The sequence below is a fragment of the Mus caroli genome, chromosome 7 (genome assembly GCF_900094665.2).
Source record: "Mus caroli chromosome 7, CAROLI_EIJ_v1.1, whole genome shotgun sequence".
NCBI lineage: Eukaryota > Metazoa > Chordata > Mammalia > Rodentia > Muridae > Mus > Mus caroli.
In genome coordinates, this window is record NC_034576.1 from 65,558,821 (window position 1) to 65,577,819 (window position 18,999).

The 18,999-nt window shown below is 37.8% G+C and overlaps 1 pseudogene; it reads right to left on the minus strand.

Moving 5' to 3' along the window:
• Positions 1–3,023: 3,023 nt before the first annotated feature.
• On the minus strand, positions 3,024–4,531 carry LOC110297955 (annotated as a pseudogene).
• Between the last annotated feature and the right edge of the window lie 14,468 nt (positions 4,532–18,999).

Consider the following 18,999-nt stretch of genomic DNA (forward strand, 5'->3'; position numbering starts at 1 on the left):
GTATACCATGTGTTTTAACATTCTGAGAGCCTGGGAAAATCCCTAAACAAAACCATTATCAATAATAAGAAAAAGTAACAGAATTAAAACAAAAGGGTAAGCATTTACAAAAAATAATGTGAGCATATAAATTGTATGGATCTGTGACTACATTTAGAGCTTGCAAGATCTGTTCTAGAGGAATTTAGGTAATGATCTTTAAAGTATTTGGATTGTGCAAGATAAGAACAAAAACCATGTATTAATATTATACTGTAGAACTTTTAGTTATAGAACTGAATCCATAACAGATAAAGGGCACTGAACTCACTTATCAGAACACACACAGATGCAGAAAACAGACTGAAGGTTCTAGCACACATTACTCCTTAATTTATCCTGACACTCACTTTTGTAACAATAAAATAAGTTTATTTAAAACAATCCTATCTTTATATTTGTACTTATCTAAGATATTGCTAAAGATAATGCAGATTGCATAGGGACATCTAAGAGTTGAAGGAGGGAGGACTTGTTCATTGACTATTTACATCTTACCTGCTGTTCAGATTTTCCCATGTATATATTATTTCCAGTTGACTTATCCTTTTGCTTACTACATATTTGATTAGTAATCTTTGTCTACTTATAAGAGATAGGGTTCTGCATTACAGTTTCTACAACAGTTATATTTTACAATGCACTACTTACTTTTCTCTAGGTGCTCTATTACATTTCTTTGTGCATCATCGTCCATGTTGAATGAATGGAGAGCATCTGCGGAAGTTTCATGCAGTCCGTTAGGCACACTCTGTCAAATGAGTATTGGTGACACATTTTAAAGAGGTGTTCTTTGATTTCTAAGAACATAATTTCTAAGTTTTATGAAAATTGTACTTTAAAGCATATGAAGTATATGTTGAAAGCAATGATGTTTTAATTGCAAAACTAATATGCACACTTCAGATTAAATCTTTCATTTCTCATGGCAACTCATTATGTAAGAGAAATACAGAACACAGAGAATGCATTCATAGAGTAGGATCTGATGTACAATATTAACAAAGGTAATCATCTTTAGATTAAAAATTCCTAATTATAATTGGTATGCCCAAATACATTCAGAGGGTATTTGAAAGACAGAAATGCCTACATTATTATCAGGAAGATTTCTTTAAACAATATTAATTTTCTTTCTTCTATTTGTCTCACTTTAATTTGCTTATTTTGACTTATTGCTCTAGGTAGTACTTTGAGCACAATATTGAAAAGGAGTGAGGATTGTGAGCACACCCCCAACTCACAAGTTCAATGATATTGCTCTCATTTTTCTCCATTTAGGATGACATTGGCAGGAATTTTCACATATGCATATTTTATTATATTGAGATATGTTCCTCCTTGTGCTACTACCTGTCTTGGACTGTTATCATGGAGGTATATTGGATTTTGTGAAAAACCTTATCTGCATCTATGGAGAATATCATGTGATTTTTATCACAGGGTCCACTTATGTGCTTTATTCAATTTATTGGCTTGTCTCTTTTAAGCCATCCATACATCTCTAAGATAAAAACAACTTGGTTATGGTGGACCATATCTTTATGTGTATCTGTTTTCAAGGTAAAACATTTATATGGAATATTTTAAATTCTCTGTTCAGATGCCATTGTGAAGGCTTCTAGTTTCTCATCACAATCTTATGGGTTGGTTTTCACAGCCTTATGTCAACTCATCATTGATGAAAACAACACTTATGTTTTCTAACACGGATTTTTAGGCTGGTTAGTTAAATAGAAGCTTCCCACAGCATGCTACACAGTTCATATAAATGGGTGGAACTAAAAACGTTTGTATTGCATGAGATAATCCAGACTCAGAAAGATGAATACTTAATGTTCCCTCTTGTACAATAAAAATTAATGACAAAACATCTCAAAAGGATTGAGAAATTTAATGATAGTGGGCAAGAGAAAATAAAAGGTATAGAAGAAGAAATGAGAAGAAAGAAATGTTATAATTATAATCTCAAATTTTAAATTCAAGTTATGGAAAGTGATATAGATAGATGATAGAGATAGAGATAGAGAGAGAGAGAGAGAGAGAGAGAGAGAGAGATAGAGAGAGAGACAGAGATAGAATGTTCATGTGTGAAGTTCTCAAAAAATTAAAATTTAATTAAAACTAATAAAATTGTAAAATAAACTCAGTGTGAAAGTTATTTTCCAGTATTTCTTCTGTCCAGTAATTGCACTGTATTTGACATTTACTGAGTGAATATCTCATTCTCATTTCAGTATCTTAATATTCACATTCATAAAGATCTCTGGCCACAAAATACAATTGCTGAAAATTAAACTTTTCCCAAATGTCTCCACATTAACATATATCTTCTTTACATGGAAGTGCATTATCTTAATTGAAACCTTTGCTTTTTTATTTTCTTTATGTCCTATCACTATAGCACATGCCCTCATCAGCAACACTCATCTCTTGATAAATCAGCATAGAATAGATACTTGCTAGAGGAACTTCTTTTCCCCTGATGTATGTAAAATTCATTAAGGCAATATTGAACCCCAGGATTTGAGGAACATTAGACACTCAGCCCTTAGTCACTTTCTCATCTGAAATGATTGCAATATCCCAGCTGTCCATCCTTTCACAGTTGCTGTATTCTTGGACCAGGTATCAGGGTCTGTTAGAAAAGTTCTTGCTATCATGGCCTATGATGTAGGAAAGGAACCTGAGTGGAATATCACTATGCTTGATTTACTTCAAGACAAGGTCTTATGTAACTTAAACTATCATTGAATTTGATATGTGGCAGTTGGGCTTTGATCTTGTGAACCTCCTATCTCTACACAACAGTGCTGGCAAAGGATGATAGGCTTGAGCTATCACTACTCAATACCCTCTATGTTTTTAGGGGGAAAAAAATCTAGAATGTTCTGTATCTTTCCCCCCTGGAATATTCCAGATTTTTTTTTTTTTTTGCTTTAAAAGACTGATGGGAATAGGTTAAATACATGTCTCATTCAGACTCAGAGTCGGAGAAGACCAGTTGTACAATAGGAAAAGCAGTCAAGCCAGATAGATGTTGGCCCTGATCCTTCTCCCCACTTCTCTTTAGGGGCTTTCTCAATGATTCCAGGAGCCACATGACTGGAGTGTTTTAGGCCATGTACTCCACAGTGTGGTAGAGGGTCTCCGGGGATCTGGCTATGTGCTGCTAAGTTTGGGCAAGAATGCTAACTGTGAGGTCCTAAAAGGAGTGGATGCTGGAGAAGGTAGCCTAAAGTTCATCCACGTGGCTGCAGGCCTGCTGTTCCTGTGCCCTGACATGGCTGGGCAGATTCTCGGTGCTGGCCCTCAGGACCACACACATGTTCTGCAGCTGCTGGGCAATGTCTGTGAATATGCTGAGTGTCAGGGCCTCTACCTGCTCTGGCTTAGCTGGGTTCTTTCCAGCAAACTGTGGGGTCTTCTGGTTCCGGTGAGGCACATCTGGTGCAGCTTCTCCTACCCCTTCCTCATGCTCTGGCCCGTATAATGTTTCATGGATTCTCTCAGGCTGAGCACATGTGTGAGCTGCTGCAGTCTCTCCTGCGCCTTCTGCCTGGCATTGCACATATTGTAGAGTGAGTGCTCATAGGCATGATTGCGAAGCCTCTCTGATAGCGAACCCAACTATACAAAGTAGTTCTGCTATTCTCACTGCTCCTGCAGTGAGGCCATGTCTGAGTCCTCCAGGGATGTGGCAATCAGGGCTACCTCTGCATCTGTCAGGGGAAGGCGATTGTTTTCTCAGACCTCTGATTTCATCAGCACCCTGCCCATTCTGCTAACCACCATCTGTCCCACACAGGAACCCATGACTGGACACCACTTATCACTGCTAACTTGGCCATGTCCACGCTGCTCTGAACAGCCCCATGGGTCACATCTACTGCTCCTGTGACCTGGGTGACCACCATGTCCTTCGCACTAGACACTGAGCTTGATACCATTTCTCGAGTCCCAGACACTGTAGATGCCACAAGTTCCTTAGTATCCACAAAAACCTTCTCAGTCGGCTGCTGGAGAATGGGCAGTCTTTCCTACAATCTGTCCAGCCATTGGTGTGCATACTCACTGGCCATCACAATCTGGGACTCCAGCTTGGAAAAGATGTGCCATGCCCTGCTAACTGCAGCCATGGTGAGGTTCTTGATGTCTTTCTCAGCCACATCACACACAGTCCTGACATGGGGTAAATCGTCTTGGTGGAGGTGGAGGTGAGGCTCACCATCCCACACATAGAACTGATGAGAAGCAAGTTGGCAACACGGTACACCACACTGGGCTACATGACAGGTTCTCCCACAGAAGCTTGAGCTTCAGCAGGTGCACCTGTCTGATTGCTAGACACAGTCTCAGAAGCAGTTGAAAAGTCCTCAGGTTGTCCAGGCGAGGAAACCTCCCCTATCAAGTCCAGCTCAGATCTCGAGGAAGTTATTATATGTTCAAAACTTAAAATGTCTTCACAATGTTCTGAGACTGCTGAGAGCATATTACTGTATTTTGTGTCTCTGAACAGATTTGTAAAATGTAAATGTATAGTTTTTCATCTATATGAACTCTTCATTACTGAATTCCTGAACATTTATCCACTAAGTAGAGTGGATAATTACAAGGAAATAATTGATTTTCTTCACTGATACAAACAAAAGAATATTTGGATAGTACATTAATGACAAAGCTCCCATTCTAGAAGTTAGCATTCTCTTATTAGTCTGTAAATTGGATTGCAAAATCAAATTAATTCCTCAAATGAAAACCTTGAAATTATCCTGTGATCCCGAGGAAAAGAATATGAACCCTATTGTTGCTGATTCAAAACATTTCCACTAAAATCACAAACAAGATCAAAATGACTATTCTTTTACCTCCTGCTTATTATAATACTTGAAATCTTACCTAGAGGAGTAACACAAGAGAAGATAAATGAAATGTGAAAAGGGAGGAAAGATGTGAAATTATTTTTATAGGTGATACAATTCTAAAAAAAGATCCTATACACTCCAAAAGAAAATTATAAGAACACACTGATAGACACAGTTAGCAAAGAAACAGGTATAAATTTGAAGCCCAAAAATCAGTAGCCTACCTATATAGAAATAACAGACACACTGAGAAAGAAATAAAACAATGCCATTCAAAATAGCCTCAAAGTATAATAAATTAGAATGTCTCACCAAAAGAAGTGAAAGATTTGTACAATGAAGGCTAGAAGATAGTAAAAATAAGAAATTGAAGTTACCAGAACATGAAATGATCTCCTAAGATAATGGAATGGGAGGGTTAATATTGTGAAAATGGACATCCTAATGAAAGCACTTGGGAGGCAGAGGCAGGCAGATTTCTGAGTTCGAGGCCAGACTGGTCTACAAAGTGAGTTCCAGGACAGCCAGGGCTATATAGAGAAACCCTGTCTCTAAAAACCAATAAATAAATAAATAAATAAATAAATAAATAAATAAATAAATAAATGCAATCTGTGTATGCAACACAATCCTTATAAAAAACTTCCTGTGCAATGTTCACAGAAAATGAAAAGGAAAATTAAAATTTCTCATGGAAATACAAGAAAACCCAAGAATAGCTGAAACAATCCTCAGCCATAAAACAGAAACAAAAACACAAAGCAAACAAAACCAAAAAGAACAAAAAACAAAATTGCTGGAAGTGTCACTATTATAGATTTCAAGTTAAACTACAGTTATAGTAATAAAACAGCCTGGTAGTGGTCTCCAAACAAACACTTTAATTACTGGAAGGTAATTGAGGATCCACCTATAAGCCCATAGTCCTAAGTCATCAATATGCATTGCAGAAACAAATGGTGCTGGTCAACCTGGGTATATATAAATAGAAGAATCAGCTAGTTCTTTACCTCTCTTCCTGCACAAAACTCAAAGTCAAATGAACTAGGTATCTCAACATAAGCACTGATTTCTTGAGTACAATAGAGAAGTTACAGAATAATCTTTAATTCACTGGCAAAGTGAATGACTATATGAATATGAGACTGGGAGTACAATCAACACAAATGGAACAACATGAAACTAAAATTATTCTCTGCAGCAAAAGACACGATCATTAACTTGAAGAGGCAGTTTTACAGACTGGTAACATATCTTGACCTGTTAGACATGTGAGGAAAAAGTATCTAGAGTATATAAAAAACTCATTCATTAATTCAAATGATGAGTCATGATAATCATGATACTCACATTTGACCTTATCTTTGCCAATGTGTGTAGCAAATGAAGCAAGTACAATAATCACATATTTACTTTCTACACAGCAAGATAAAATATTTAGCCCTGTAATGTGTTTTTAAGAATTTTCTGTCATTGTGAACAGGTTAAATGTTTTAATTTTAATATTAAGTTATTAATCTGTTGAATGTATAAGGTAGTTTAAAATGTAGCATGTTGGCCAAAGGCAGTATCATTGAAGCAAACAATAATAAATGATAAATTTAAATTTAATTTTTTACTTACAAAACCTTGATTTTCTGCATCTTTATCAAAACTCTCATTTTCCAGTTTACATTTTGATATTTCATCTTCTTCTAGTTCTTTTGACAAATCTGTATCTTTTGTGTAAAAATATGAATAACAATTATGTAAAATAATAGTCTACAAAGAGAAATAATTTATAGTTAGGTTTTTTAAAATATTATTTCAATTAACCATATTGTATATTTATATATTTATATCTTTGGAAGAACTTATAATTGTAAAAAAAAAATCAACATCCTACTTGTATAGATACTAGATACTGGCTCATTTTGAAATGTGCTTTTATATGTTTTGCCTGGAAATTCACTTATTTGCTCCAAAAATCCGCATTCAAACATACTGTAGGAAAAAATGCATTCACCTATGAACAATTCTCTACCTTGTAATAGAATTTATTTAAATATCTCAATAATGAAATCATCATCAAAAATATTCTTAGTTTAATATAAATTTATCTGAGAAAAGCATAGCACACTTATGCTTTGCACTGATGAGCTGCCTCTTTATGACATATTCTAGTACATGGAGTCATTCTTTAAAGATAAAATGTATTTATCTTTTCATAGAAAAAAAAATTATTGTTGTTTTTATTGTGGCTTCCAGAGTTCATTACTGACGTTTAAATTCTTCTGTGCCCCTTCTACTAGAACCAACTTTGTTACAGGTATATCAATTTTTCTCCTTGGTAAGTTGGGACTATATTTTGAATCTTACACAAATGAGTCCTCATTTGTTTTTGTTTTGTTTTCTTTAATTACTTTGTGTATCCCTCATAGGTCCTGATACTGTGCTTTGAAAATAAATAAGCTATTCCAGACATGGATTCTGCACTATACTTCCTGTTTTGACATAGAGTTTCACAAAATAAGTACAGAGAAATAAATATATATGAAAGCAAAATATAGGTATATAAGAAAGTAAATGAATTTTCAATGGCAGCTCCATCATACAACAGTGCATTTTATTTTATTAAAACATATTATATACATGCTTTGTTAAAGCTTTTTATTTTTCTTTTAAATAAATTACAAGGCACTAAGAGATCTACAACAATACAACAACTGATTTTCTTTTTTGGAGATGTGGCATATTGCTGTTTGTCCAGAACAGAGCAGAATATCTATGCTCAAATATCTCTCTGTATTGGCCTTTTATGTGGCTTTAACTAGAGGTGTGCATTCCGAGACTGAGGTCTACCTAAATCATATTCAAACTTTAAGCAAGTCTCATTAGTCTCAAGATTGCCTTCTATAAATTTCTAACAGAGAGAGCACAAACTGGAAATGTTAAGGCTATAGAAACTAAATAATAAGTATCATAGTGTACCTTACATTTACAAATACTTTATTTTGTGCTTGTGAATGTTTCTGAAGTATGTATGTTATTAGTGAATGGCATTATTATCATCAAAAAATAATTGATATCAAGAAGTCTTTGAGCATTTAAATGTATTAAATACATATTTATCATAAAATTTGACTCACAAAATTTACCTGATTGAAGTTGTGGTTCAGAATTAGGTTTGTAGGTTGGATGAAAATAATGCCTAACCTGAATAGATTTTGAAATGAGATAATTAATCAATGTCTTGGACTTTGACCAATATACAATTTTTAAATATAAATATTAAAAAGCAATTACCTCTGGGTGTGGACATTTGTCAGCCCACACTAAAAGGGAAAGGGTACACAATCAATCATATACACAATGACAAATCCAAAACTATCTTTGTGAAAGGTTTGGATGGCAATGAGTTTTCATTCCCTTATTTCAAAAGAAAAAATTCTGATTATTTTACTAGGTAAGATAGCAGCTGACAGAAATATACTAAAACACAACAACAGAAATTTATAAACTAAATAGAATCCCCATCAAAATTCCTACATAATATTTCAGAGAATTTGAAAAACAAAGCCAAGCAAAACCTAAAAAGTATCCTTTCAGCTTAGTTTGGAAACATAACAAAGAAACAAAACAAAACAAAAAGATAGCTAAAACAATCCTGAATATTAAAAGAGGCTGGAGTCTTGCTGGTGGGACTGCAAGTTGGAACAAACACTCTGAAAATCAGTTTGGCTATTCCTTAGAAAATTGGACATAGTTGTACCAGAAGATCCAGCAATAACACTCCTGGGCATATAACCAGAAGATGCTCCAACATGTAATAAGAGCACATGCTCCACTATGATTATAGCAACCTTATTTATAATAGCCAGAAGCTGGAAAGAACCCAGATGCCCCTCAACAGAGGAATGGATACAGAAAATATGATACATTTACACAATAGAGTACTAAGCAGCTATTAAAAATAATGAATTTATGAAATTCTGAGAAAAATTGATTGGATCTGGAGGATATCATCCTAAGTGAGGTAACCCAATCACAAAAGAACACACATGATATGTACACACTGATAAGGGGATCTTAGCCCAGAAGCTCAGAATACCCAAGATATAATTTCCAAAACATATGAAACTCAAGAAGAAGGAAGACCAAAGTATAGACACTTCGATCCATTTTAGAAGGGGGAAGAAAATACCCATGGAAGGAGTTACAGAGACAAAGTTCTGAGCAGAGACTGAAGGCATGACCATCCAGAAACTGCTCCCCTCGCATCCATCCCATAAACAACCACCAAACCCAGACACTATTGCAGATGCCATTGCCAAGAAGAGCTTGCGAACAGAAGTCAGCACAGTAAAGATGACCCTGGTTATGGGGGCAGGGGTGAACTTTCACAACAGTGTGAGCATGAGAGTTCTGACCTTGCCACTCCTCTGCCAAGAGATGGCACTGATGCTGACTCAATGTCCTCCTCCCCCTTACACCTTGCCAGCTGCAGCACTTGGGAGGTAAGTCCCTGTACCTTGTTTGGCCAACATAGTAGTGTTGGCACTGGTGGAGGAGACTTGGATGAACCAGCCCCAAAGGTATGAGTATAAGAGAGCTGGCCTCACAACACATCAACTATAAGGTGGCTTGTGCCCAGGAATGATGTCCTCTACCCCCTAGCCCTTCACCACCTGAGGCAGTTCAGAGAAATGTCTCTGACCTCACAAACTGCACCACTCAGAAGAGTGAGCCCTGCCCCTAACCTGAGCAGCATATTAGAGCTGATCCTGGTGGGAGGGGTATGAGTAAAGGGGCCCTGGGATCAAGACCAAGGGAGAGTTGGCCCCACCACTCCTCCAAAGTAAAACGGCATGAGCACCTGACTGATGCTTTCCCTAACTCTTGCTTCCCACCTGCAGAAGTAGACTTGGCCCAGAGGTGATGACACCTGTAGAGATATTCCTGTTCCTCATTAGCTGTAGCACTCAAGAGAGTGAACCCTTTACAAGGCCAGGGCAGCACACTGGAACTGGTCCTGAGTGCAACAATATAGGTGAGCCAGCCTAAAGAGTATGAGTTATGGAGAGCTGGTTTGATCTTCTGTAGATGAAAGTATTGAGAGGTCTATTTTGAAGATTATTGGAGAGCTATCTCTCATGGTACAGATGAAGGAGATCAGCAGGCTTAGCAACTCAGCTACCATTTAGGTACAGGTCAGGTCCAGGGTTTTGAGTTGGCTTGCTCCAAAATCTACATAATCTGTGACTTGTTGGTGTGTGTGAAAGCACTTGTCCTGTTTATCCAAATTGGTTAACGCATGACATGGGACAAGAACAGGATAATCAAGAGGAGAGAGTTCTTGTGAGGATACAATATTTATGATGTGGCAGAAGAGAGAGCTCAGTCAGACTAATGACTAGTCTCAATGAATATTTGCAAGTGAAGATGTATCAAAAGAGAGATGTTACTGTAGGGCACACTGTGACACACTACTTTTTCCACCCAAAATATTTTTATGTTCTGTTTTTTGATTTTGTTGTTGTTGTTGTTGGTTTTTGTGTGTTTAATTTTGGGGGAGGAAGAGGTTGCAAGGGTGGAGGGCAGATACAAGGGGACAGGGAGATGAGATAGACAAGGGTGCATAATGTGAAACAAAGAATAACTTAAAAAGCTAAAAACAGATGATAGCTAGCTAAATGATAGACAGATGATAGATGGATGATATATTTTTTAATTAATTATTTATTTATTTAATGTAAGTACACTGTTGCTGTCTTCAGACACTCCAGAAAAGGGAGTCAGATTTCGTTAGGGATGGTTGTGAGCCACCATGTGGTTGCTGGGATTTGAGCTCCGGACGTTCGGAAGAGGAGTCGGGTGCCCTTACCCACTGAGCCATCTCACCAGCCCCTAGATGGATGATATTGATAGATTATAGATAGATAGACAGGCAGGCAGACTGACAGACAGACAGACAGATAGATCCCTATGGCAAAAGACACCGGCAATTAAGTAAATGTCATGCTATAGAATAAGAAAATCAGTTAGCATTTCCACATCTGATATGCTGTTAGAATCTAAAATTTATAAAGAACTAAAATAAACCTGAACTTCTAGAAAACAAATAACCTCTAATAATATATTTAAAAATAAACAGGTAATTTTCCTTTTTATGACCTAAGTTCTCTTGGATGTGTAACTTTCTTTTCTTTTTTTTTCTGAATTTTTTATTAAGTATTTTCTTCATTTACATTTCAAATCCTATCCCAGAAGTCCCCTATACCTTCCCCCACCCTGCTCCCCTACCCACCCACTCCCACTTCTTGGCCCTGGTGTTCCCCTGTACTGGGGCATATAAAGTTTGCAAGACCAAGAGGTCTCTCATCCCAGCGAAGGGTTGCAGACCCCTTCAGCTCCTTGGGTACTTTCTCTAGCTCCTCCAATGAGGGCCCAAAGATCAAACACAAACCGAATTGGAAAGAGCTTAGATGTCTTTTGCTTATCAATATATAATGAAGAATTTTGCCCCTGCTAGAAGTAGAAATTATGGCTGCTATCCATCTGCACCCAGAAGCTGAGGCTTTTCCACAGCCCTCTGTATACAGGTCCCACCAGGAGATAGCTGGTCTTCCAGGAATGCTCTCACTTCCAAGTTCAGAGGTGAGATTGCTGCTTTCTCTACAATAAATGTCCAAAGTGAGACCAGTCAGGAGTGCACAGAGCACGGGAACAGTGGAACAGCTGAGACAGGATCTTTCTGATCTGCATTTGCACCTGGGAGTTGAGGCTGTTCCACAGCCTTCCACACCCAAACCCTGTCCAGGAGAGAGCTGGTCTTGCCAGGAGAAATGGGCTTACAGGTCCACAAGAGGGACAAGCTCCAGCCAGAGATAACAAGACCAACTAACACCAGAGATAACCAGACAGTGAGAGGCAATTGCAAGGACCTTACCAACAGAAACCAAGGCTACTCGGCATCATCAGAACCCAGTTCTCCAACCACAGCAAGTCCTGGATAACCTAACACAATAGACAAGCAATATTTATATTTAAAATCAAATCTCAAGATGCTGATAGAGGACTATAAGAAGGACATAAAAAATAACTGAAAGAAATAGAGGAGAATACAGGTAAACAGGTAGAAGTCCTTAAAGAAAAAAACACAAAACTCCCTTAAAGAACTAGAGGAAAACACAACCAAAAAAGTGAAGGAAGTAAAGAAAACCATCCAGTATCTAAAAATGGAAGTAGAAACAATATAAAAAAAAAGCAAAGGGAAACAACTCTAGAGATAGAAAACCTAGGAGAGTGATCAGCAGCCATAGATGCAAGCATCACCAACAAAATACAAGAGATATAACAGAGAATCTCAGGTTTAAAAGATACTATAGAAATCATTGAGACAACTGTCAAAGAAAATGAAAAATGCAAAATGATCCTAACCCAAAACATCCAGGAAATCCAGAGCGCAATGATAATACAAAACCTAAGGATAAAAATAAATAAAAAAGAAGATGGCCACATACACATAATTCTACCTCTAACAACAAAAATTACAGGAGGAAACAATCACTTTTCCTTAATATCTCTTAATAAGTTTCTGAGGAAAAAAAATCAAGATCTCAGAGGATAGAAAGATCTTCCATGCTCCTGGATTGGCATGATCAATATAATAAAAAAATGGCCATCTTGACAAAAGAAATTTACAAATTCAATGCAATCCCCAACAAAATTCCAACTTAATTCTTCATTGAGTTAGAAAGAGCAATAGCAAATTCATCTGGAATAACAAAAATCCCAGGATAATGAAAGCTATACTCAACATAAAAGAACTTTTGGGGGGATCATTATCATTGACCTTAAGCTTTATTACAGAGCAATAGTGTTAAAAACTCCATGGTATTGGTACAGAGACAGGCAGGTAGATCAATAGAACAGAATTGAAGACCCAGAAATGAAACCACACTCTTATGGTCACTTGATGTTTGACAAAGGAGCTAGAACCATCTACTGAGAAAACAGCACCATTTTCAACAAAGGTTGCTGGCTCAACTGGCAATCAGCATATAGAAGAATGAAAATCAATCCATCCTTATCTTCTTGTAGAAAGCTCAAATCAAAGTGTATCAAAGACCTCCACATAAAACCAGATACACTGAAACTCATAGAAAAGAAATTGGGGAAAATCCTAGAGCACATGGGCAAAGGAGAAATTTTCCTGCACAGAACAATGGCTTATGCTCTAAGATCAAGAAACGACAAATGAGACATCATAAAATTGCAAAGCTTCAGTGAGGCAAAGGACACGGTCAGTAGAATAAAATGGCAACCAACATATTTGGAAAAGATCTTTACCAATCCTACATCTCATAGAAGGCTAATGTCCAATATATACAAAGAACTCAAAACTTTAGACTCCAGAGAACCAAATAACCCTATTAAAAATGGAGTACAGAGCTAAACAAAGACTTCTCAACTGAGAAATGCCAAATGGCTGAGAAGCACCTAAAGAAAGTTCAACATCCTCAGTCATCAGGGAAGTGTAAATCAAAGCAGCCCTGGGATTTCACCTCACACCAGTCAGAATGGCTGAGATCAAAAGCTCATGTGACAGAAAGTGCTGGTGAGTATGTCAAGAATGAGAAACACTCCTCCATTGTTTGTGGGATTGTAAGCTGGTGCAACCACTCTGGAAATCTTTCGGACAGTTTCTCGGAAAATGACATAGTACTACATGAGCACCCAGCTATACCATTCCTGGGAAAATGCTCCAACAGGTAATAAGGAAGCATGCTCAACTATGTCCATAGCAGCCTTATTTATAATAGCCAGAATCTGGAAAGAACCCAGATGTCCCTCAACAGAGGAATGGATACAGAAGATGTGGTACATTTACACAATGGAGTACTACTCAGCTATTAAAATCAATGAATTTATGAAATTCTTAGGCAAATGGATGGAAGTGGAGGATATCATCCTGAGTGAGGTAACCCAAATCATCAATTACACACATGGTATGCACTCACTGATAAGTAGTTATTAGCCCAAAAGCTCAGAATACCCAATATACAATCCATAGACCATATAAAGCTCAAGAAGAAGGAAGACCAAAGTGTGGATACTTTGGTCCTCTTTAGAAGACGGAGCAAAATATCCATGAGAAGAGATACAATGTGTGGAGAAGAGCCTGTCCCACCTTGGGATCCATTCCATATACAGTTACCAAACCCAGACACTATTGTGGATGCCAAGATGTACACGTGATATAGCTGCCTCCTGAGAGTCTCTGCCAGAGCCTGACAAATACAGAGGCAGATGCTCTCAGCTAACCATTGGACTTATCATGGGGTCCTCCATGGCGGAGTTAGAGAAAGAACTGAATGAGTTGAAGGGGTTTGCAGCCCCACAGGAGAGACTAAAATATGAACCAACCAGTACTCCTAGAGCTCCCAGGGACTAAACCACCAACCAAAGAGTATGAATGGAAGGACCAATGATTACAGCTGCATATGTAGCACAGGAGGGCTTTGTTGGTTATCAGTGAGAGGAAAGGCCCTTTGTCCTGTGAAGGCTCGATGTCCCAGTGTAGGGGTATGCCAGGACAGGGAAGCAGGAATGGGTGGGTGGTTTGCTGAGCAGGGGAAGGGTGGTTGGGATGGGGGTTTGTGTAGGGGAAGCCAGGAAAGGGGATAACATTTGTAATATAAATAGAGAAAATATCATATATATATTTTAAAAGTTGAAGTTATGGACAGAAGATGGTTACCACTCCAGTGGTTGAATTATTTAAAAGCTGAGGAGGGTGACACTGTAGGAATACCAGGAGTTTCAACTAGCCTGGACCCCAGAGATCTCTCAGATACTGGAACACCAACCAGGCAACACACACCAGCTGATATGAGGCTCTCCACACATATACAGAGGAGGACTGCTGTGTCTGGACACAATCAGAAAAGATGTACCTAACCATCTAGAGAACTGGGGCCCCAGGGAGTGGGGAGATCTGGCGGGGCCAGGGGGTTTGCAACATCCTCTTAGAGACAGGGTTGGGAGGAAATGTGGAGTGTAAAATAGTTGAAGGGTGGGACAGGAGGCAGATAAATTCTGGACTGTAAAAAAGATTAAAGAATACATTTTAAAAAGAAAAAAAATAGAAAAAAGTGGAAATTATGAAATATTCAGGAAAATTAATGAACCTTGAAAAAAAGTAAGGTAACACAGATCCAAAATACAAATATCATAGGTTTTATCTTATATGAATACTAGAATCCATTTAACCACAAAGATTCTTGAAGTAAAAGATGTCAGAGAAGGATCATTGAAGTAAGAAGAAATAGAGTATATATAGTGGGAGGATGTGGGAGATTTAAATGGGAAAGCAATGGAGAAGAAGAGTTAGGATGTTAAAATGGGAAAGACAAGTCATTTAAAAAATATGGAAATTCATTACTGTAGAAACATTCTAAAATAATTATGTATATGAAATAAATCTAAATGGAGTCTATTGGCCAAAATAGATCAAAAGCTCAAGAGATAACACATGCTGGGGAGGATTTGAGGCAAGGGAAAATTTCATTGCTGGTAGGTGTGCAACTTGTACAACTACTTTGTAAATCAATTAATCATTTTCTCAGAAAACTGGATAGTTCTACCTCAGGTCCCAGTTATATCACTCCTGTACATATACTCAAAAGATTCCCCAACTTTTCAAAAAGACTCTTGCTCAACTATATTCGCAGCGGCTTTATTTGTAATAGCCAGAAACTAGAAAAACCTAGATGTCCCTCAACTGAAGAATGGATAAGGGAGCAGTGTGACTTCCACACAATGGACTACTACTTAGCATTAAAAACCAAGATAACATGAATTTTGATGTCAAATTGATGGAACTTGTGAATATCATCCTGAGTGAGGCAACCCAGTCCCAAGAGGGCATGCATAGTATGTATTCAGTTATAAGTGGATATTAGCCATAAAATACATGTATCATGTTACACTCCACAGATAAAAAATAAAGCCAAGCAAGAAAGTTTGAATCTCACTTAGAAGGTGGAATAAAATAGTCCTAACAGGCAGACGGAGAGACGGATCTGGGAGAGAGGGAGCATGGGGGAATTTGGGATCAGGTGTAGGGAACCATAGAGGAGATGGCTAGATGGTCATGAAAATGAAAGGAAGTCTGCAACTTATGGGGATGAGGAAGTAGGGACATATCCAGGATGAGAAATGGCCTAGGAAAAGGGAGGCAACAAGAAACAATGGAGGTGACCTGAGTTATGATTTACTACATTTGTAGTGTGGTACCTGAAGATGCTACTTCCTTTATCCAGACAGGAACCTCAGTGGATCAATAGAGACACCAATTCACACACAAAACTTTCAATGCAAAATTTTCAAGAAATGCAGTACGATAGAGCAGAGACTGAGGGAATGACAAACCAATAACTGGCCCAACATGAGATGTACCCCATAGGTAAGCACAAATCTCTAACACTATTAATGATATTCTGTTAAGCTTGCAGACAAGAGCAAGTTTTCCTCTAAAAGGCTCAGTCTAGCAGTTGACTCAGAGAGATAGAGACACCCGCAGCCAAACAGTAGGTTGGGTTTGGGGGTTCTTATGAAAGAACAGGATGAGGTACTGTGGGTCCCAAGGGGGATAGGAATGCCACAGGAAGACCAACAGAGTCTACTAACCTGAACCTTTGGGGCTCTCAGAGACTGAACCACCAATGAAAGAACATACATGGGCTGAACCTAGCCCTCTCAGTCCATAAATAGTGTATGTGCAGCTTGGTCTTCTTATGGGTCCTGAACAACTGGAACAGGAATATCCCAAAAGCTGTTGCATGTATGTAGGATATGTTCTTCTAGCTGGGCTGCCTTTTCCATCCTCAGTGGGAGAGGAAGTGCCTAGCCTCTTAGAGATGTGAAGTGTCAGGGTGGTAGAATACAAAGGGGTACAAAGGAAAAGGGGACAGGGGAAAGATTGTAGGAGGGGATGGCAGAGATGGGGCAGTGAGCTCTATGTAAAGTGAGTAAGTAAAAAAAAAACTTTTAAAAATGAAAAAAAAATGCAGAAATGCCCAAATGAAGAGAATTCAACCCCACTTGAAAGGGGGAAGGAAATAATTACCACAGGAGGAAGAGGGAGAGAGGAAGGGAAGGGGAAAAAAGGAACAGGATCAGATATGGAGAAAAGAACAGGAGAGAAGCTTAGAAGGCCAAGAGGATAAATGGAAATAAGCACCCTCAAGAAGTGGGAGGTGGGGGGATGCTCTAGAGAGTCCCAGAGTCCCAGGAGTGAGACATTCTTAGGACTCACTGAGGGTGACTTTAGCAAAAATGCCCAACATTGAGAAAAAGGCACTCGAAGAGTCCACCTCCAGTAGATAGATAAAGCCTCAAATGGATGGACAGGGTTACTAAAGCACAATCTAACTTCCTGACCCAGATTTTTTCCTGTCTAAAAGAACTGCAGTGACAAAAATGAAGAAGAGATGAGGGAAAGCAGGTTCAATGACTCACCCAACTTGGGATGATCTCATAGAGGGGGCCCACCAAGGCCTGACACTATTATGCTACAATGTGCTTACAGACAGGAGCCTGGCATGGCTGTCCTCAAAGAGGCCCTACCAGCAGGTGACTGAGACAGAAGCAGATACTTACACTCAAACATTTGACTAAAATCAAGGACCCCTATGGTTGAATTAAGGGAAGGTTTGAAGATGAAAAGGAGAGAAACCCCACAGTAAGACCAAAAGTCTAAACTAACCCAGACAACAGGGAGATCCCAAAGACTGAGCCACAAACCAGTAGCATACACAGTGTGGTCTTAAGCCCCTGGCACATATGTATCAGAGGGCTACCTGGTCTGGCCTCACTGTGCTTAATCCTTGAGAGCCTTGAGGCCCCAAGAAAGGGAGAGACCTGGTAGTGGGGGAGCACCCTCTTTGAGGCAAGGGAGAGGGGGAATGGGATGAGTAATTGGGGGGACTGAAGGGAGACAATGACTGAAATGTAAATAAAATAATTTAAATAAAAAATCAATATGAGCTTTGCTTGAAAAAAAGAAAATATTTGAAAGCATATGAAACTATTGGTTACTTGTAGTTGAGCCAATGGCACAAGGATCCTTTGGAAACTCCCAAATATCTCATGTATAAGAGAACATATACATCTTCCTGTGACTATATCAATTTTATACATTGTTCAAATTTATTAACATCTAAGTCTTATTACATGCTTGATTACCTTTGTCTTGCTATAAATTTACTCAGTGATTTCTTTAGATGGTAAAACTTATCATTATCTTGTCTTAAAAAAATCACTTCATGATGATGCTTACCTTGACTTTCATTTTTGTCTGAATCATTTCCTGTGTTGTAAGAATGGCCAGGTATCTGGGAAGTGTTCTGCATTTCCTGGAAGAAATATCAAAAATATTCTGTCAAATAGTGTTAGTAATAATGAGTATCAAAAAGTTCTTATTTTTTTCTATGAATATGTTTTGATTTCTGACTTTAAGAAAATTATACTTGAGAATATATGCAATATATTTTCAAAAACATATTTTAGGTGGAAATCTTATAAATACACTCAAGGTTAAGTCCATCTTTCATTTCTCATGGCACACCATTGGATACAAGTAGTACAGAAGAGAGAATACATATATACACAGAGTGTTACCTGAGCTGTAGATGTTAACTAATTTTATATTATAATATCTAAAACTAATTTGTATTTCCTAGTAAAATTGGAAATTATCCATGAAATAAATATTAGCATTCTTAATGAGGCCATTGCTCTAACATATACAAAATTATACATGAAGTATTATAACAATGACACTGTATGGTTAGGTGTGATAGGAGATATGTCATGGTTAAATTTATTTATAATATGTCATGATGAGTGTGATGATCAAAGCAGAAAATGCTTCATTTCAGTAAAAATCAGCTGATAGAACTGACATATTTTATTAATTTCTTATAGATAGAAAACTTTGACCAAAATGATAAAGAGAAAAATGTGTTTTATATGTTATTTTTAGGTAATGAAATTAGAATACAATGTGTGTATGGTATGCAAACAGTTCTCAGTGAACTGAAATATTCCT